The sequence below is a fragment of the Ictidomys tridecemlineatus genome, chromosome 11, assembly GCF_052094955.1.
Source record: "Ictidomys tridecemlineatus isolate mIctTri1 chromosome 11, mIctTri1.hap1, whole genome shotgun sequence".
Classification (NCBI taxonomy): Eukaryota; Metazoa; Chordata; class Mammalia; order Rodentia; family Sciuridae; genus Ictidomys; species Ictidomys tridecemlineatus.
Genome location: NC_135487.1, coordinates 36,074,607 through 36,088,644, shown reverse-complemented (window position 1 = coordinate 36,088,644; position 14,038 = coordinate 36,074,607). Strand labels below are relative to the sequence as shown.

At 43.2% G+C, this 14,038-nt stretch overlaps 1 protein-coding gene across 2 annotated transcripts in view; it reads left to right on the top strand.

Annotated features, from left to right (window-relative positions):
• Positions 1-14,038, top strand: part of Agbl4 (AGBL carboxypeptidase 4) — a 1,323,233-nt gene that overhangs the window by 1,240,421 nt on the left and 68,774 nt on the right. The window lies entirely within an intron of this gene.

Genomic DNA, 14,038 nt, shown 5'->3' with positions numbered 1-14,038 from the left:
AACAAAAGATAAAGAATGTGTTTCTGTGCTGTATTAGCTTTTGCTGTGATAACAAATATCACAGTGTCAGTAGATTGGTGCTCATATCTCCAGTAGCTTGGGAGGTTAGAATAGCAAACATTTACTTCATGCCCATGTTCCATGAGGGCTGTGCGAGCCAGTCACACTTTTAGGAACCAGCTCAGCTCCTGGATCTCCTCATCTAGGGCCCAGGCTGAGGTGTTGCTTTGGTCTCACAAACGCTGGCTGTTTTCATGACAGAGGGCAGAAACAATTTTACTTAAAGCTTTCACACAGAAATGACAAATGTTATAACTGCTCACATTCCATTGGCCAAACCATGTCCCAAGACCAAGGTCAAAGTTAGTGAAGTGGGACACACACACACACACACACACACACACACACACACACACACAGCCTTCTAGGGTTCTTAGGCAAACAAAATGACAATAGAAGGTCCCTTATTACAGTGGGGAGAGAATAGACAGGAACAGTGACCTAATGGACCAAGAATGTCTTGTTACTAAATCAAAACATGACTTTAGGAAATTCATTAGCTATCTGTGGACCCCAGTTTCTGATCTTTAAAATGAAATTGGCTTAGGGAAGCAAATTACTATAATGGAAAGAATTGGATAGATCTAAGTTCAGTTAAACTGTAGACTGCCTGTGATTTTAGATTAGTTACTTCACCTCTCTCAATTTCCTCATGTTTCTTCTCAAATTCAAACGTGTAGTTTAAAATAATGATAATAGGACTGGTGTCGTTGCTTGTTGGCAGAGCACGCACGTGTTTAGCATATGTGAGACCCTGGGTTCAATCCCTAGTAGCACACACACACACACACACACACACACAAAAAAAAAAAACCAATTATTTCAATCTCTTCATGTTTCTCTAATCTCATTTTATTTTTAGCCTTAGAAATATTTTTAAGGTGATAATGTCTCTTGTGGTGTGCATTTCTAAACTTAAAATTTGAGTTCAATGCCTTCTTGAATAGAAATATGATAGTATCTCCTGTTTTATAAAATCACTGTTGTTTAACCATCTGTTTGGTCAGGCAGCTATACTCTGTCTGTATACTGAAATCTGTGTGGGAGTTGCTAATGGTCATTGTTTCTGGGATTTAGGATTTTAGATGATTTGTTAAATTTCAGATTTTTGCTGAGCCAATATCCCGGTCTCTGCTCGGGGCCTCTGTGGAGACAGCACCCCTGCCTTCTCCACCTTCCACTACATGAGTGTAGTGGGTCCTGAACTATCCCTGTAGACGGCTCTTCTTCAGCCATCCCGAGGTCTTACGTTTCCTTCCCCTGAACTCCCCAAACCCCTTATGCAGGTCTTCTGCACCCTCCACGAGAGTCGCCTGACTCCTGCCTACATCCTCCCTTAAAGTGTGAGGTCTTCCTAATCTAGGAGCTGGGATTTATTCATTCCTTTAATCCCAGTACTTAGCACAGAATCTGACACATGGTAGGTGCTCGATATTTGTTGAATGAATTAATAAATGTGGTTCTAGTCCATTCATCAGGCAGTTGATTCCCACCCAGAAACAAGCCCACCCCCTTGCAGCCGCACTGCCTTTACACACTTAAATTATCTACAGCTCCCACTTCCTCCCTCCTCTGCTTCCTAGGGCCCAAAGAGCTCCCTGTCCCTGAGCCTGCCTATTATCTCCTTTCCCCCTGTGTGGAATGTTGCAGCATTTAAAAATAAATGGATTGATTTTAATCTTATGTTTTTTGTTTGTTTCTGACAAGGGAGTTTAAAAAAAAAAACTTATTTCCTTTAAACCAATAGAGACAGTCATACATAGACTCAAAGAGATACACAAAACACTCATATATAGTATCCTCTAGTGGTTAAAGGCATGCTTTGCAGTCATACAGATTGGTTTTAAATCCCTTCTCTCTTTTGTTCAACTGTGTGACCTTGGACAAGTGCAGTACCCTCTCTGAAACTTTATCTAAAATGAAGGTAGTATGGGAAGCTCTGGTTTGTGTGAAAATTAATTGAGATGACACAGGTAAAACAGAGCGTGATGTTGGACATTCTTATTCAGTAGTAAGGACAGCGGGATGATAACAGCCAGCCAGTGCCCTTTATACGTATTCACTCAATTAATTCTCAGCACTATGAAATAGTTTTTATTATCATCCCCATTTTTTTGGATGAGGAAAGAAAAATAAAAATAATGAGCTCTGCAGCCCTACGTTACAGTACTCTCATCTAGATAGCGTGTTACTATGTGGGGCCTTTATCTAACCTCAGAGCAAGGTGGGTCTTGGCTCAGCTTAGGACCCTCCCCAGGGTTCTTTCTCCCCCTCCCACTCTTTCTTGCCCCGCGCTTCCTGCCTCAGAAGTCAGCTCATTTGACAGGAAAATACCCTTCTCCACCACTGCAGCCCAGAGCCCTGGGCCTCTGCCAGGGAGCCCAGGGCCTGCTTCTCAGCCGTTTGTCAGGCTGCCAGAGGGCTGAGCAGCCTGTCTGTTTTTCACACACAGATATCAAGGCAACTGACAGAGCTGGGCAGGCTTGGAAATGACTTTGGCTGTGAGCAGAATATCAATGAAGGCATTGACCCAGCCTGCCGTGGGAGTTTATGACCCTGGGAAGCCCTGCCCTGGCCATCAGGGAGGAAATGTTGCTAGCTTAGATGGCTGCCATCCCCTGCCCTCTGTCTGTGGATGACTTCTTGTCCTCCACCTTGTGGATAGCGGCTCAGCTGCATCTGATGGGCACCTTCCAGACTGTATGCATATGGAGGGGCAAGGAGCGGGTTCACCCTGGGGCTGGTTTCCTGGGTCCAGGATGAGAGAGTATGGGAAGAGGAAGGGAGAGTAAAGGAAGCGGATCACACAGAACTGAGAATGCACTGGGAAAATAACAGCCAGAGAAGAAGAGAGACGCTTGGAAAGTGAAAGAAAACAGACACGATCTTAACCCACCTAGATTCAAGCATTTCTACCTACACGTGCACAACGGGGGCCAAGATTGACCAGAAGAGTCCTGAAGGTTTGAAGAAATGGGACAATGTTTATTTAAAATCATATTTTCTCTTCAACCTTCACATAAGAGTTGTATCTCACACCAAAATATAGTTTTCAATCATCCATCCACTTCATCATTGCAACCTTCAGGGGTACACCCCTTCTCCAGCAGCCCCATACCACCACCCCAACTTGGTGGTGATTCTTTGGGACGACTGCAGGGGGCGCTCTGGGTGCTTAGACACATCCTGACCACTGGCCCAACGCAGGCAGCTGGGATAATCCATGCCAGCATTCAGCAAGGCCCAGTCAAGTTTGGGACACTGAGCACTGGGGATTCAGAGGTGAGTTAGGCCCAGCCCCATCCTCAGGCAGCTCACAGTCCAATGGGAGAGGCAGACCCCACATGGGCTTATTATGGTCCTGTACAGTCAGGCTGGAATGGCAATACTGGCCTCTCCATGTTGGGCACATATTTTTCAGTAGGCAATTTTTGCATTATCTCTACTCTAAGCACAGTTCTGGAGCAGGTATTGTCAGGTTATCACAGAGGTGAGGAAAGGTGAGGGTGATCGGTGAATGACTTCCTCAGGTCATTCAGGTGGCAGGCAGGGGAACAGGGTTTCAATCCAGGTCTTTCTTTCTTTTTTTTTTTTAACTTTTATTTATTTATTTATTTTTATTGGTTGTTCAAAACATTACAAAGCTCTTGACATATCATATTTCATACATTTGATTCAAGTGGGTTATGAACTCCCATTTTTACCCCATATACAGATTGCAGAATCACATCAGTTACACATCCACGTTTTTACATATTGCCATACTAGTGTCTGTTGTATTCTGCTGCCTTTCCTATCCTCTACTATCCCACCTCCCCTCCCCTCCCCTCCCATCTTCTCTCTCTACCCCATTGACTGTAATTCATTTCTCTCCCTTGTTTTGTTTTGTTTGTTTGTTTTTTCCTTTCCCCTCACATCCTCTTATATGTAATTGGAGAGCAAATAAGAACAGAGCAGAGAGGAAGAGCAGAAAAAGATTAACATTAAACAGGGAGGAGAGGTAGGAGGGAAAGGGAGAGAGAAGGAAAATTGCATGGAAATGGAAGGAGACCCTCATTGTTATCCAAAATCCAGGTCTTTCTTAAGTGAGATTCTGGATTCTTCCTAGAACTCAGCAAACACAGAATGGGAGAATGGTCACAAAAGGCATCCAAAGGAAGCAATGTCAATGCTAGATCCTAAAGGTTAAGTAGGAGTTGGTCAGATATCCAAAGCAGAGAAAAAAGAGTTTTAGGTATGGGAAGATCATGTGATAAACATGGGGTTTGTTAGTCAGCTTCTCATTGCTATGACCAAGACACTTGACAAGAATAACTTAAAGGAGTAAAAGTTTATTTGGGGCTCATAATTTCACAGGTCTCAGTCTATGATTGGCTCACTCCATCTCTGACCCAGAACAAAATGTGTAGAAGGACATGGTGGAGGAGAGTCGCTCAGCTCATGGCAGCAAGAAATGAGAGAGAGAGAGAGAGAGAGAGAGAGAGAGAGAGAGAGAGAGAGAGAGAGAGAGAGAACATGAACATGCAACTGAGAGAACTGAGACTGGACCATAAAGAATTTTGGGGGTCAAAAATTATCCTTGAGGATTTGGCTAGGTGTTGAGGCACATGTCTATAATCCCAGTGGCTTGGGAGGCCAAGACAGGAGGATCACAAATTCAAAGCCAATCTCAGCAAAAGCCAGGTGCTAAACAACTCAGTGAGACTCTGTCTCTAAATAACATACCAAATAGGGCTGTGATGTGGCTCAGTGGTCAAGTGCCCCTGAGTTCAAGCCCCAGTACCCTCCCCCCCCAAAATTATCCTTCAGGATTTGGGACACAACAGAAGTGTATCAAGTAAAAGAGTACCATGGTCATATTGTACTCATCAAAGGTATTGCCAGTCATGTGTAGAGGAGAACATGAAGGAGAAAAGGTTGGGGGGGCCTCTCAGAATCCATCCATCCATCTTCATTTGTCTCCATCATTTATCCACATCTTGGTCTCCTCATCTTATCTCTGCCTGTATTGATCTAGTTATCAGCCTCTGCCTCACCTGCCTACTTATCTGATCCCTTGGCTTCCCTATTTAACACTAGGCAAGTCACCTCACTACTCTGAGCCAAGGGTCCCTCACCAATAAAGTGAGGATCATAATGCCAGTCTCAAATGATTAGATTAGGGATTAAGTGTGATATTGCACATGAAATCTTTTTATATATTACAAAGTACCATACAAATGTGAAGGATTATTATCATCTAGCTCTGCTCTCTCAGGCATGCCCCCTACCCACAACATTCATTGAGTATGGGCTCTAGGCTATATACCATGATGTATATTTGGTGTGAGAGAGACTTTATGATAAATCAGAAGCAATACCAGCCATTTGAAGGATCAGAGAAGTTCATGAAATGCTGAAATAGAAGCCTCTGCTAGTTGCTTCTAACTTGGCTATTTGTCCACTTGTCTGTCCATCCATCCATCCAACCATTCACCAAGCACCTCTTTGATTCTGTAGCTGTGCTTGTCTATATTTATAGGCAGTCACTGTCTTAAAACCATCCTGTTGCATGAAATCTCACATGTGATCCCCTTCCCCCTATAGCCCACTCCTCACCATTTTTGAGAACCTAGGCCTTTAAAATAAGAGAGAAAAATAAATTATGCAAATACCACTGCTCCAGTTGATGTGCAAGTTGGGTTTTTTTGTTTTTGTTTTTTTTTTTTTGTTTTTCACAGTCTCAGGACCCTTTCCATGTAGCTCCCATTTTCTGAAGATGTGAGCTGGTCCCACATAGATTGGACACCACATTCCATAAGCCAAGAAAGCTAGGTTAAAAAGTTTTCAACGTAGAACCAGAATCAATGTCACTGAATTCTACAGGTTCTGCAAATAACCTGGGACTTCCAGGTCATCCCCAGGATGTTTCAACCATCTGCCTCCTTAAAAAGATTTCAAAGAGTTTGTGATGACTTTGTCCTATAATCTCCTTGTCTCTGAAATATCCCCTTAAGAAGCAGTATTATATAGTGGGGAATACATCCTGCTCTGTCACTTACAAGCTTTGTGACTTCAATCAAGTTGTTCAACCACTCTGGGTCTCAATGTCAGAATCAATTAGATGAGGCTAATACCTCCTATTAAGGTTGTCACAAGGATTAAGTGATATAATGTCCAATGTGAACTGCTGGCACAGGACCTGACTTTTTCAAAGCTCAATGACTTGCCTCGGAGTCAGGACTCAGATGATGTTTCCTTAGTAATGAAGCATATTTTGTCACTAATCTTGATACTCTCTATTTGTGTTTTTGTATGTGAATATGAGTTTGTGTGCATAAGCAAGTATTTGTGCAATTAGGGTTGTGGATGGCCATATGTTTTAAATTTCAACCCACTGTCTATGACTGCTGAGAAGCTAGAGTAGCTCCATGCAGTAGAACTCATGTGACAATGGAGTGTCCTTTGCAGTATTCAGTATAGCAGCTCCCAGCCACACAAAGCCGTTGAACACTCGTGATCTGGCTAGTACAACTGAGGAACTAAAATTTTTTTAAAAGTTAATTTCAACTAATTTAAACTTAAATAGTCACATGTGACTTCTATATTAGACAAAACAAGCCCCAGGATATGCCCTTGTTTTTAATTACTCCTGAAATAATTATTATGATTTGAAAAAATTGCTGAAAAAGCTACTGTTTTTCAGACACTTAGACACATACTAACTTAACCCATGTTGGCCCTGTGATGTGAGTGGTCTTACTGTCACTTTATTTTTGCTGATAAGGAAACTGAGGCTTTTCAAAATGAAGTGACTCCTTCAAAGTCATACAGGCAGTTCAGATTTGAGCCCAGATCTCCAGTTCCAAAGCTGTTCTCTTCTGCATGACCAGTGCTCGTGCTGCCTTACAGCAGGTGTGCATAGTGTCTGGGTGTAGGTGTGATTTCCTCTTGTTATAAATAGATCTCGCTGGCTGCAGGGATGGGTTGTTGGGGGGTGGGGGGGTGGGAAGGAGATGTTTTGAGTAGAAATAGCAAGGACAGCAGGAGGTCACAGGTAGGCAGCCTGTCCACAGTAGGTAGGAAATGGGTATAGAGATGGAGGCAGATTACCAAGGACCTGATATTCACATTTGTGAAAAAATCTTAAATGTCTGTCGTAATTTACTCTTTTGAGCTGTCCTAACATGGAGTGTCATCCAGAGCCACAACAGACAAGGTCAAGAGCCCAGCCACTGGCCTCACAGACCAAGTGGCAGAGCTGGAAAGACCCTTAGAGAGTACCAAGTGCATCAGAAGAATGATGAATCTGGGACACTGAGACAGAGGCAATTTCTTTAGAGTCACCAGAACAGACACAAGAGTCCTTGCTTCTGCAACAATCTTTCTCTCGCATCACAGAGATTTTACTATCAACCATCTCCTTGCCTCCACCCAAATCTTTCTTTCATTTTTAGAGACTGCCCCTGTATTCTTAGATGCCACCGAGTTACCAAAAAGGCAGGAATTGAATTCTCTCTAAACAAATCAATTTTTACAAAGAATGAGCAAAATCCTCTCCCAGAAGTTTGAGCGTGTCCTCTAGAGAATGCAGAATACAGAAATTCATCCAAGGTGTCTTAGAAGCAGATAGAAAAGCTTATTCCATTTTTTTTTTTAGAGAAAGGGGGGTAAAAAAAAAAGCCCAAACAACTTTTCTGATGCCTGATAATATTCTTCTCTCATCTCTCATTTCCCCACAACTATTTTGTCTTAAGGCTCTGGGAGCCTGTGGGAAGCTGCTGTGTGATTTTTATCTCCATGATTAAAGTGTTACACTTTATTGAGTTCTTTACATCAGCAGCAAAATCTGCAATGCAGGATTTTACATAACACCTCATTTTCTTCTCACACCATTACTGTTATTAACCTGGTGGCAATAAACAGAAAATACAGCTTTGCTTATGATGTACTCTTTATTTTTGTTCCAATAGCAAGAGACAGGGGAAAAAAGAGAAAGAGCCCAGAGAGAATAGGGAAGATTTTTTTTTTTTTTACCCATTATATCCCTTTGATGTATGCCCTTCTCTCCCTCTTCCACTATAGCATTTCTCACAGAGCACCAAGGATGGAGATCATTTCTGCTCAAAGACGTTTTCTTTTCCATCAATAACCCATTGATTCATTCATTCATTAAGAGTGTCTTCAGCACCTTTTGTGTGCCTGAACACATCAAGGTAAACATGGTGTGACTTCAGGCCTCAAGACATGCTTGATCCAATGGGAGAAACACACACAAAGCAATAACAATGACACAGTGATTCGGATGGAATGAACATGGAGTGTCAGAGACAAAGGAAGTGAAGGAACATGGTCACCCACACCTGGTGGGCTGGGGAAGTCTAACCCAGGTCGAGATGTTTGTGTTGGGATCCAGAGGATGCTAGGGAGGGTGAGGGTTAGGCATTCCTGGCTGAGGGAACAGTATGAGCAAGGCTTTGGGAGGTACAGAGATGGTGGAAGAGTGGGTAAGTTCTCCACCTGGCCTGGGGAAGGTGTAGACAGCCGGTCCACAGACAATAGGAAATGGGGAAAGAGATGAAGGCAGGTCACCAAGGACCTCATATTCACATTTGTGGAAAAAATCTTACATGTCTGTTGTAATTTACACTTTGGGGCTGTCCTAAGAACAGGACAAAGATTAAAGACTCAAAGATTAAAGACTCAAAGCAGAATGATATCGTGGGAAGACCTTGTACTTGGGTTTTATCTTTGGCTCTGCCATTTACTACCTGTGTAGACCTGAGCTGGGGTGTGAGAAGGAGATAAGGCTTGTGAACACATTGTGTAGATTGTCGATAGTATTTCAAGTGTCAACAGAAAGCGGGGAAGAGCAAAACTCCAGACGATTCAAAGAGCCAGAGAAACACAACGCCATTCCATGGGCTTTTGCTAAATATTTTTACATAGATGTGGATGAAGGAGGAGGATGCTCTATTCTGAGACTTCCCTGCAAACCAGGAGATGGAGCCTGATTTGCTCCCACACCTCCTCATCTGACCCTTTCTTTACTCTCACCTCTGCCTCCTCACTCCTCGCTGCTTCCTGGAGGAGTGAAGCCTCTTCAGAGGCAGCAGATGCCTGGAGCCCTCACCCCATTTACGTTCTAGTGGGAGACCCAGATATTTGAGTATGTGTATTTAGGTGCTTGACTTTTTTAAATCTCTTTTTCTGATTTTATAGCCTAACAAAAATGTGCAATGCATGCTTAACTATTTTAAGAAAGAGCTCTATTTTTGTAGAAAACATATTGTGATTATTTGATAGAGAAAATTTTCATTTCATTCAAATAGCTATCGTTAGGGGAAGTCAACTTGTTTTGGATCAAAATAATAAAACCTAAGACCATTAAACATGTGAACTCTCCTTACCTAACTGGGGACAAGTGCTGCTTTGGTTTAAAGGTGCCCTCCAAAATCCATGCTTGAAAACTTTATCCTTAGTGCTACAGTGTTGGGAGGTGGGGCCCTGTGGGAAGTATTTAGGTCATGAGAGCCCCACCCTCCAATGGATTAATTATCCTATAAAGGGCTCACAGGAGTAGGGCTGCTCTCTTCTACTCTTTTTTTTTTCCAAAGTTTGCACCACCATGCTTTCTCATTTTCTTTTTTCTTTTTGAGAGAGAGAGAGAGAGCGAGAGAGAGAATTTTAATATTTATTTAATATTTATTACTACAACATCTTTGTTTGTATGTGGTGCTGAGGATCAAACCCGGGCCACACACATGCCAGGCGAGCACGCTACCGCTTGAGCCACATCCCCAGCCCTCTCTTCTATTCTTATGCAATGAGAGGACATAGAGTTTGTCCCTTTGGGTCCTTCTGCCTTCTTCTTTTCTGCCATGTGAACGTGCAGCAGCAGAAGGCCCTCACCAGATGCTGTCATCTTGAGCTCAGATTTCCCAGTGTCCAGAACTGTGAGAAATTAATTTCTATTCTTTATAAGTCATCCAACCTCAGGTATTCTGTTAGAGCAGCCCAACAAGGAGAAGGACTAAGATAGTTACCTAGGATGCAAACATGAAACTTAAACTTACAAGATAATGACATCCCCAAATTCCATGAAGGACTCCATCATCCATCTGGTCCCAAGTCCAAAAGTTGAGAATCAGTGTAAACTTAGGCCCCACTATCCATCTCACTTTCTAATAGGTTTCTTATTTGTACCCTTCGCTGTGTCCTCCCTGGCCCTGATTTAATTCAGGGCCTTATCATTTTTAATTGATTCTCATTTGGATTATAAAAAAAGTGCCCTAACTATTCTACATGCTCCTGAGACTCATAATGTCCAATTCTTCACCAAAGCCTCTAAACAGTCTTGATAAAATCCAAATGTAGTCCTGACGTGCTCCATAAAACACTTGTGTGGCTCTCTATTTTCTGTTTATAGGAAAAGTCATGTTTCCTTAGTGGCTTCCAACGCCTCCCATGAACAGGCCCACGGAAGCCTCTCCAGCGCTTTTCTCCCCTCACTGCCCCTGGGCCCTTCAGTCATGCCAGACACCTTGGAGTTCCCTTAATGGACTGGGAGGTTTGAGTCGTGGGACTTTTGCTTACAATGTCCCTCAGCCTGGACTGTGTCTCTCCCGGCTGGAGACTCCTCTTCCTTACACCCACTCGGTGAGTACCTTCTCCCCTGTCAGTCACTTCCTCTGAAGTCTTTCCTGGCCACCCATTAGATTGATGGCTCCACCTGCTGAATTTCCAGGTAGTCTTCATGTCCATCTCTCACAGCGCCCGACAGGCCTACGCATGCACGTCTGTCTGCCTCCACTGTACTGTGGAGAGAATGAGGGGGAGGAGGAGAGAGGAGAGAAGGGGCAGGATGAGTGAAGGGAGAAAGGAAGAAAGACAGAATCAACAGATGTCAGGTCCCTGTCTGCCTTTCTCTCCCCTCTCCTCCAGCCACCTACACCGAATTAAACAAAAAGGAACCATCTTGTTTTCCCCCAGGGTAAAGTACATAATTTTAGCATAAATCCTGGCACCCCTGAGCACTTCTTTGAAAATGGTAATTTTCTGCCATGTGGGAAGGCAGCATAGGGACAGGGACAGGGAAATGACTGAACTGCTGTCTTGTAGCAGGCTCTCCCTACAGGGCCATGCCAGGGAAGAAGACTTGGCACTTGTGTCTAGCAGGAGATGAGGTGGGGAAGACTGGCAGGGTCTGTCCCCAGCCACAGGACAGAAGACAGTACAAAGCAGGAAGGTAAACTATTTGAAGGATATAAGACTCTTAGGAGATAAGGGTAAAAAAAGCCCTGAGAAGCCACAGAAAACATTCTCTAAATGGGGAAGCTGAAGCCCAGAGAGGGAGAACGACTTCTCCAGAATCACAGAGCTGGTTGGTAGGAGAGTCGAGATGAGTTTCCTGGGAAGAAAGGACCTAATGTTGGACCCACTAAATAGCTGATAACCTCCCTCAGTAGGTGTCCCCAAGCATTTAGGCCTTAGCTATTTATTGAGCTCCTAATATGTGCCTGGGGTACCCTAATTTCATCAGCCTTTGATTTATAATGGAGCAACATTAACTTTTAATTATCAAATTAAAATGTCCCTTAGCTCTCATGGACTTGGTCTCTTCTTAGTGGAGAGCTCCTTGACTATTTTATCTCATCTTTCTGCTGAGATTGGGGCTCTTGAGGAAAGGTCTGGCTTTTCTACTCTTACCATTACCCATTCTTGTTGCGGGAACAGGCATGTGGGGTTACTCTGAAAGGGTGAGAATTACGCAGAGGCTTTGGAGGTGGTAAGATGTACGTTACAATCCCAGCTCAACCTCTGACTAGCTAGAAGATCTTCACAATTAAGATCATAAGCCTACTTAAGTGAGTGTATGATTGAGAGCCAGATGAACCAATTGACTTGAGAATAATTTATAAACTCTACAAACATGCAAGATGGTAGTTATTGTCGATAGATTTCCTGTTGAGCAAGGAAGAAATTTTCGCTTATCTAAACTGGGTCCCCAACTTCCTCTCAACTCTCTGCTGCACCTGCTCCTCTCCCTCAATTCCTCATTACACATGCAATGGCTTGTAAAATGTCCATCTTCCCCACAAGGTTTTGAGATCCAGGAAGTCACATGCCCAGTGCCAAGTGCAGCACCTGCATATAGTGTCACTGTGTAATTGAAAAGAATATATTGAGAGCACATAAACTGACATTTTGTCAGGCATAAATCCAGCTACCTCACTTAACTTCCTGATAGTGCTGTGTTTAAGATTATTGTACCCAATCTCCAGATGAGAAAATAGAAGCTCAGAGAGGGAAAATGACTTCTATAGGTCATAAAGCTCACCCATGACTAAATTGAGCCTGGAAGCCATGTCCACCAGCCCTCCAAACCACTCTGCTCTCCTGACTGTCCTTCTGGATCAGAACCATTGCACGGCCATCATTGAGGTTACCAGTCACTATGTGAGGAACAGGAGGCAGGGATCAGGAGTTCTTCCTTTGCCCTGGGAAGGTCTGTTATAAACCCAAAACTCCTGTGTGGATGTAGAGGTGGAGGAGGAGGAGGGAAGCAGGGGAAGTCTCTCTTCTGCCAGGCCAGACCTGGGTCTTGCTGGATCCTTAGAAGGAGATGTTGAAATGTCTCTGTTTACATGCGGATTTAACTTTTTACTCCCAAATAGAGTTGTAAAAAGCACTTTGGAAATAAATATATATATATGATTTTACTAGTTTTGAATTTTCCCACACCTGTTACTTTCACAAATTTCCTTTGTCCTGAAATTTATTCTTCTGAGCCCAGAGAGGTCACAGATGGAGAGTCTGGACCATTTTGAATAGCTTAAGATAAAGAACGTAGTCCTGCATAAGAAAGACTTGTTTGAATCTCGGCTCTACCACTTACAAGCTCCTTGCCTTAGTTTCCTCACATGATAGTACTTAGCTCATACATTGTAAGAATAATTACAGGACCAGACCAAGAGGTACCTCATAAATGTCACCAACTTCTATGGTGTCATAGTGAGGAGCACGGATTACAGAGTCAGATTACTTGGGTTCTGCCGTGCAAGTTATTTAACCTCTCTGTTCCAGAGTGTACTTACTTATAAGTGACATTTTTATTTTATAAAGCTGTTGGAAGTTTAATTCCCTGGCACTTAGGAAGGGCTATATTGTTATGATTTCCTCCCCAGCTCCTCTTGGTAGAATCTAAGGCCCTATGACTTCCCTCATTGCCTCTGTCTCTGATTCTAGAATTCTGGCTCATTCATTCATTTATCCCATAAGTAACTCAGCAAAATATTCCCTGAGTGCTAGGTCTGATGTGTCCTGTGGATGCAGAGATGAACTGGACGTGGGCTTGGGCCCTCTACAGGATCGTAGGCCAGACCCTCCTCTTAAAACCTTTTTTTAAAAACAACCTCTTGTTTTTCATGAAAAATCATATTCTCCTAGTTTTCCTCCAACTTGTTCCTGCCAACTTCACAGTCTCTTCTATGCGAACTCTTAATTTTGTAGGTCTTCAGGCTCAGTCCAGGGACCTCTCCCAGGGGTGTTAAATAGCACCTCTATGCTAAGGATGCCCACATGTACATCTTCAGTCCAGTCCTCTTCCCAGGGATCCACTTCCATAAATCTAACTGCCTACTTGATACTTCTATTCTGGGATCCAATGGTCATTTCAAACCGCATAGATTCATTTCAGAACTCTCAATTTCCTTGTCACTATCCCAATGGGGGTCCGCCCATATTCTCCATTCCTATAGACGGCATAACTATCTACTCCATTGCTCAAGTCACAAACCTTTGCTTCATCTTTGGTTCTTCCTACATATAACCCATATGTAGTTCCTATGGCAGTAGCCAAAATATCTATCAAATATGTCCTCTTTTCATCTCTACTGCTGCTACTCTAATTAAAGCTACTAAAATCTCTTGGGAGAATTGTTTCAAGTGCCTCTACTCACATGCCACTAAACTCCATTACCTACATGACGAGCAGGGT